The sequence below is a fragment of the Ceratosolen solmsi genome, unplaced genomic scaffold, assembly GCF_000503995.2.
Source record: "Ceratosolen solmsi marchali unplaced genomic scaffold, CerSol_1.0 scaffold47, whole genome shotgun sequence".
Taxonomy (NCBI): Eukaryota; Metazoa; Arthropoda; class Insecta; order Hymenoptera; family Agaonidae; genus Ceratosolen; species Ceratosolen solmsi.
The window spans coordinates 10,341,637-10,349,718 of record NW_011948419.1 but is presented as its reverse complement, the minus strand read 5'-3'; positions in this window follow the sequence as shown (position 1 = coordinate 10,349,718).

Genomic DNA, 8,082 nt, shown 5'->3' with positions numbered 1-8,082 from the left:
ATATATACAGATATATATATACAATATATATATATCTGTATATATATATCTGTATATATATATATATATATATATATATATATATATGTATATATATATATAATGTAACGATTTACTAGATAATATAAATATTTTTTTAATACCTGTAATGAATACATAAAATTAGTTGAATCAATTTGTTGCCATTAAAACAAATAATAAGTAAAAATCAAGTCACTATTGAATTAGTAATATAATTAATATCTACTAATTAAATCATATTTCAGATACCTTTAATAATATATAAAATTATTAAAATAAAAAAATTAAATTAAATATTTAGTGATGGTTGTTATAATAATAGATGTACATGTGCACAATAAAAAAAGATATTGTTGACTTAAAAATGCATTCCATACCGTGAATTAACTAAGAATATTTATTTCGTATTACTTAGTTTATATAATAATTATATGTTGATATTATTACAATATAAAATATAATAACTATATTAATAGACAATATTATTTCATAATATTTAGTACTTTTCAGTCTATCGTTAAAGAATGAGCAATATCTGTCTACAAATAGAGTACCGGGCGAGGAGGGCCAAATATCTAAAGTTAGGTATAAACTCCCAAATTGTGGAAGGGAGGATTGCGGGCAAATGGACAGGATAGTGCATGTATTCAATAATACATAGCTTTGTTATTTGTTGTAGTTTATTACGATAATTGCATTAGTTGTATTATAATGATTTTTAGTTGATGTTAGAAAGCCTTCGTTTCTTGAGTTTTGTATCCCTATTGCCACAGAGCTGTAATGTGCGTTGCATGTACAGGTAGAAGGGCGTAACCTTCTGGTCCTCTATATCTAATGTACGTGGTGGTGGAGTTATACATGTAGAAGAACAAGGTCGTAAACTCTCGCGCTTCCTTGTGTAGTGGAACGTGGCAGTAGCTTGAGTTTGCCTTGTTATTGTCTTATTGCTTACGTTGAAGACTCTGCAGGTGTGCTCTTGGTGGTACTTCATCTTAGTCTCTTATTCAAAGCTTTGAATCACATGTTTTTGCCAGATGCTTAAAGATTTGATTTTTTTGAACTCTAATAGCTAGTTTTCCAGATGCCTAAGGACTTGGGAAAATTCTTACATTCTCGGATAACATCTTATATTTAATATATTACACTCAATTATTACTATTAAATATATGCGCTATTAATTATAATAAATTTAACATTATTGTATTTATTTTGCAGCTAATTAGAAGTGAACTTAAAATAATGATTATAAATTATGAGAATATCGATAATTCTTAATGATGTAAGCTAATTTACATATCTTTATGCTGTTTTAAATGTTGATCTTCATATTTCAACTTAAGATTGATTTTCTATTAGAAATATTTTGTAAATTTTTTTTCATGATTTTTTTTTATTCATAATTAGTATAATATAATAACTTGTGAATACAATGACAGATGAAGTAAGTATTATGACGGGCAATTAAAAAAAAATCTAAGTGAAAGGTAGCTTTGAATACATTTAATTACATATACATTAATAATAAATTGATATTTATTTTTTCTATATAAATTCTTGCTCTTGATTTTAACTTTAAGTGTTCAGTTGTATGTAGGACTGCATATTCAATAAAATATTTCGTAGTTCAACACTGAAGTACAAATATATATGTAAATATATATATTTTTACGGTTTATCATTTGCTCACTTTTAACCTATTGTTTTAAAATAAATTACTTTTTGTATTTAATATACCGTATTTGAAATTTTTTTTTATATCAATATTAAACATATATTTTTATTACAAATGCAGTAGCTATATCGGTAGAGTATTAATATAATATTATATGTACATGAAAGTTTATAATCATTCAAGGTATAAATTTTTTATATAAATTTTACAAAAGTATATTAAAAGGACAGTATAGTTATACACAATTACACACAAGAAAGAAAATATATTTTTCACAATATAAAACACATAGCATTTGCGCATAAAATATTACTTTTAATTACAATTATAAGAGTAAGATATATAATAGTAATTTCATATATTTAACAGAATTATGCTGTTTTAAATAATTAACGCATGATGAAAGCAGCATTTAATATAAATCATATAGTATTAAAAAAATATTAATATCAGCAAAATACAACAATAATAATAATGCATTATTTAATAATACATAAGCAAGTGTTAAAAAATAACTGAACTTTTATTTTAATTTATATATTTATACAAAATAATCTTATAAAATTTTTAATAATAATACGATGAGTGGAAGATGAATTCGGAGGATTTAATCATTATAAATACTATTAAAATAACTTGTCTGTTGTTAAAAGATTTTGGCATTTCATGATCAGATATTAATAGGTAAATATTTTGTATGAAGAATGCATACGTTCAAACATAAATACATATATTCAGTCTTTACAATAAAGATTTAAAATGTATTTATGTATATGTATAGATTAATGAAAATAGTTGTATTATTACAAGAAAGTTTTAAAGTACACAAATGGAAAATGTAAAAATATTTACTTGTACTTACACCTACTTTATTTTATACGAACGCAATATTAAGTAATTAGAATATTGATGCACAAATTTATATTATTTAATAATTTCTGAAAGTAATGTTAATAATTTAATAGAAACGCATTACATTACTTAGGCATAAATAAAGGTCACATATAAATAAAATATTTCAAAAGTACTACTTAGCATTATTATAAGACTCCCTAGCCTTCATATTTTAAGTTTAGCTGCGTAGCATCTTATACGACTGCGCAAACAAGATTTTAAGATTTTCATAATGAAATTATTTATTGAGTTTTATCCTTAAGTTTACAAATTATATTTTATTTAATATGGTTAAAAAATTAGTGTAATATATTTTTGAAACATTAAATTTATATTTTATATAATGATTCATTATATAATTCTAAAATAAATAATTAAAAATTTATATTTTAATTATATTAAAGACTGGTCAAATTTTTCAAAACTATTTTATATTTTAAATGAATAATTTAAAATAAAATAATTAAATTTTTTTTTATTTACTTAAAAATCAAGTAAGAACATAGAAATAAACATTATTTTAAACTAACAGTTTTATTAGAATTTTATCAAATTAGTGATATCGAATATCTTAGTTAATAATTTTTAATTTATATATATTTAGTCGTATGTGAAAAATAGTAAAAGTTTTTAATATTTTGTTTATTACTAGTGAATAGAAAATATTTTAATAGAAAATTTTTTTTCATATAAATACAATTTAAAAATACAACTTTTAAATAAAAATAATTTTTTATGTATTTCATTAAGCACTAAATATAGTATATTACGTATTACATTAAACATTTATTAATAAATCGACAAGCATTCGTAAAAATTAATTTCATTAAACTTAAGTTTAGAATTTTAGAATAAAATTTACAGGAAGTCTTCACAGTCACTAGTTTTTTTATAATTGTAGTAAAAATTAATTTATTTTTTGGTTCTTTTTATTTTCTATAATTTAACTAAGATTTATTAAATAATTTCTTATTTCTTAAAATTAAGAAATAAATATTTTATTTTATAATTTAAATCACTAAAATAAGTTTTCTTTAAAAAAAAAATAATGAAGAATTCAACAATAAAGCAAAAAATTAAATTTAGAATGATATTGCATCAAAATAAGTTATTTTCTATGTATTAACCATATATTTAATATTATTTATTTATTATTTGTGGGCTCAACAGTTAATTAAAAATGAATTTTACAAAAAATTGTTATTGAGTGATAAATTAACTTACCCTCCCGTACGAAAGAAAATTTAAATCAATGATTTTCCTGAAACTGTCAATTTAATTAAATGATCTCTTTAATATATGTTCGCGATTGCGAGACCTTTGTCAATGCATAAACATCTGGCAAAAGGTCTTTAAATTGTAGTTAGTTTTCGGTAAAATTTCTGCTTATTGTATCAAGCTAGAAAGTCATTAAACTCGATCATAAAACTTGAAGAAAACCCTCTCACTGATGTCGGAGATACGAAAAGATCAGTACATCTGAAAAACCCCGAAATTTAATCATACTAGTTATTTCGCATTGCCAATACGTTAATTGTCTGACGCGTTTATACCTTAACTGTTTACTGACAGGAATGCGTCGATTCTGCTTCTACTAGAACAATTCCAAGTACCAGATGTACGTAAACTCTTAACCATAAAAAACGTTTCCTACATTTCACTGCAACTTAAAACCCCAGCACGTGCGACATCGGGCAATCGGCTACGTGCGTATCGGCATTTTAAGACAATATTTACATTGTTCTCAACCACGCTAAATCTTGCCGATCGCGCTAGCCAATCAACAGCGCTCCCAGAGGACCTTCTTTATCGATAAGTCCAAGAGAAGGGAGAGAAGACGAATAGGAGACGCCTCCTCTTTTTAGATACTTTCCCGATTTTAGCACATTCAAGACTAAACCCGGAAGGAAAAGGAAATGAAGGCGCGCATGATTAATCATACCGCCCAAAGTCGCACTCTGATTGGATACAAGAAAGATGAAGGGGTTGCTAGTGGAACCGAGTCAGTAATCTATTTAAGAAGTACAATTACAATGTACCACCACTTATTCTCACGAAAAGTCACAGGGAGGAGGAACAGAAAATAGTTGAGTCTTGTAACACCACTTTCTACTTCTGTGGTTCAATACCCAATTACACTCAGTCTCGTCAAGCACATATTACTCAAGGACCGAGATTCTCGTTCTATCAGTAAGAGACAAAAGGAAAGTTCAAGAGGAAGCAGTTCGTGCATGAAAGATTCCCATCAAACCTCGTGTTGATTTGATTTGACACGTGTTCACTCACACAGCCTACCATTGAGAGGCAACGGCAACACGTATCAAAAGCACCAAACTAACAAGAATTGTAATGTTCATTCAGAGCACAACAACGATCATAACCTCTCAAATGGTAATACTTAATAAATTATAATCTATCGTATTTCACAGTAAATCATATCATTACCTAATTTAACAAATTCCTAAAATACATGATAATTAGTATAAAACAAAAATATTAAATGTATAAAATTATAATTACTGATTTTTAAATATTTAAAACCAGCATATTATCTAGGATATTCAGAAACATAAGAATGTAATTAAATTAAAAAGAAATAACATTTATTTTTTACATTAGCTTACGGTAAGTTAATTGTGTGATATGTATAATAAATTAATTCATTTAACAGGTTATATTTGAAAAATGTAATTAATTTGTATTAAGGATTTGTATTATATATATACATTTTATTATTTTTATACAATGTATTATATATGAAGTATGATTTTAATGATTCGATTTAAGTTTTAATTGGTTCATATATCCAATTCATTTCTTCAACTCCTCTTCCTTACATAAATAATCATTTATTCAAATAAACTATCGAAAATAATAATAGTTATTCAAAAAGGAATTATTTGATCAGTACCGTATTTCTTAAACTTGATGATTTTCTCTAGCAGGTGTGTGCAAAATGTATTCCGTAAACAAAATTGGTATCACAAATGACTGTCGCATAGGGAAATGTAATTTACATTCATCGAAATTATGTTCTACAGATTTTTGATAATTATCTGCATCTTGTTGCTTAAATATTTTTTTTATTACATGTAAATCTGATTGAAATGGTAACTTCAAACTTGCTTTATCATTATTTATATTATCCTTTCTAGAATTTCAGAATTTTTATATTATTTTTATTATTATATTTTTATTATTATATTTTTATTATATCTTAAAACAAGATCATTCTATAATACAAATATATTTATATTAATTAATGAAAGATTCTGTACAATAATTTTAATAGACTATCACATATGAATTATGGTAAATAAGTTTTATTTTAGAAAAACAAAAAAACATCAATGGTTTTTACAAGGAAAATCTAAAGGTACATGATATTTTGAGATTATTTTTAAATTAAAAATATTAATGTATAAAGTGTAATATTGAATACAAATAATCTTTGAACCTTTGAAAATCCTGTGAAGATGAATCTAAATTTAATAATTTTACTTTTAAAAGAAATGTAGCTATCATTTGGTATTTATATCTGTTCTTAAAGAAAAAAGAATATTTTCTAATTTAGTGACGAATATAAACGAGTAAAATAGATATTACATAAGGTTATAAACCCAAGAATATCTATGAAAATCCTATTTCTTTTATGAAAAATTAATTATTTTAAACATTTTGTTTAAATATCATGTCTTTCTTACAATAATTTTATAAAATTTTTATTAAACATGATTATCAATAAATAATACATCTTTATTTGGCGCTTTATTAAAGGTTAGCTTTAATATACAGATATTTAATTGAAAAATAAATTTTAATTATTTGAATATATTTTCAAGTAATATCTAAATAAAAAATAAAATATGTAATCCCTTTTTATTTTATAATATTAAAAATTAAAAAATACATTGTGTTAGATAAATATAACAAAAATATATAAATAAAAATTATAAATATGAAAAGGTAGGTTAAATCGAGTTGGTAACCTAAATTGATTTTCGAAATTAATATTTAGTGAAATATTTTAAATTTACTTTGTATTCTAATCATTTTTTTTAATAATCCCTATACTATATAAAAAAAAACTATAAAATTTTAATATTTAACAAAATATTTAATATTAACACTAGAACCTTAAAATTTTATCTTCTTTTTTTTTATAAACATGTTCAGAATAATATAGATTTGATCTGTCATGATGATTTTCCAACATTGATATTGCTTGCTTTGTAAGTACCATTTGACTTATATTTATTTTATTGTTTACTAATGAGTCAAGTAATATTTGAGCTCTTACAGCTTCTTTTTTACGATTTTCATAAATATCTGCAATTAGTATACATTTATTAATAAGTAATATCAAATGCATACAATTAAATATCAAATTTTATTAAAAATAAGTTCAACTTTATTTAATTTCTGTTAATTGTTTACGACAAATTAAATATCTAATATATATTATCCAAATTTACTAATATAATTTATATTAAAAATAGATATAAAATGTCTACATAATGTTATAAGAATGGAAAAACTGCAGATTTAATCCAATTTTTGATCTTAAAGATAACATTAGTGGTTACATAAAAAAATTCAAAATAAATTAATAAATCTGTCCATACCATTTAAAAATAAGAGTAGAATGTATCTTATCAATATTATGTTAAATTTATTAAGTAAAAAATTTGATTTACCAATTATAATAAAATATATTTTTTCTAGTAGAAATTTTTTTTACTGAATTATTTATACATAGATAAGTTATACTAAAAGTTTTAATTATATTTTAAAAGAAATTTAAAAAGCAACCGGTATATATATACTAAAATTAGATATTACACAAAATGCAATTTCAATGAAAAAATGAATGAATGATTAATAAAAATAAGTAATAAATATAATCTGACAAACCCCATAAATAGTAAAAATCTGTATATCTATGTTGTACAGTTATTTATCTTTTATTTTAGTATCTATATTTAATTAAAGTTCAAAGATAATTATACTATAATATAACATCTATTTGTTTAGAATTCCGTTCATCTGGGTTGAAGGACCAACATGTTTAGGATTAGACGTGTCCACCAGTGTACTGTTCGGAGAAAAGTGTGGATAAGTGGAAAGGGTAGCGCTTCAATTCAGTATTCAACACATCTGCTTTTCGTGCTTGTTATTGCGTTTTATGTTAAAACTATATTATAATAATTCTACGTTGACGATGAGAATCGCCGAGATTTTGCCGTTCCTTGGTTGTTACCACGTGCATGTACTACTTGTAAAGGCAGGAGCTCGTAAATCTCCGGATCCTCTTGACGTAGTGCGCTTGGTGGTGGATGTTTGCACGGAGAAATGTGAGGTCATAAATCTCTGGATACTTCTTCGTGTAGTGCCACGTTGTGGTGATTTGATTGTGGTCTTTTTGATGTCTTGTACAGTAGTAATGTGAAGAAAAGGAGAATTCTTATGAGAATGTGCGATGGCGCTGAGTATGA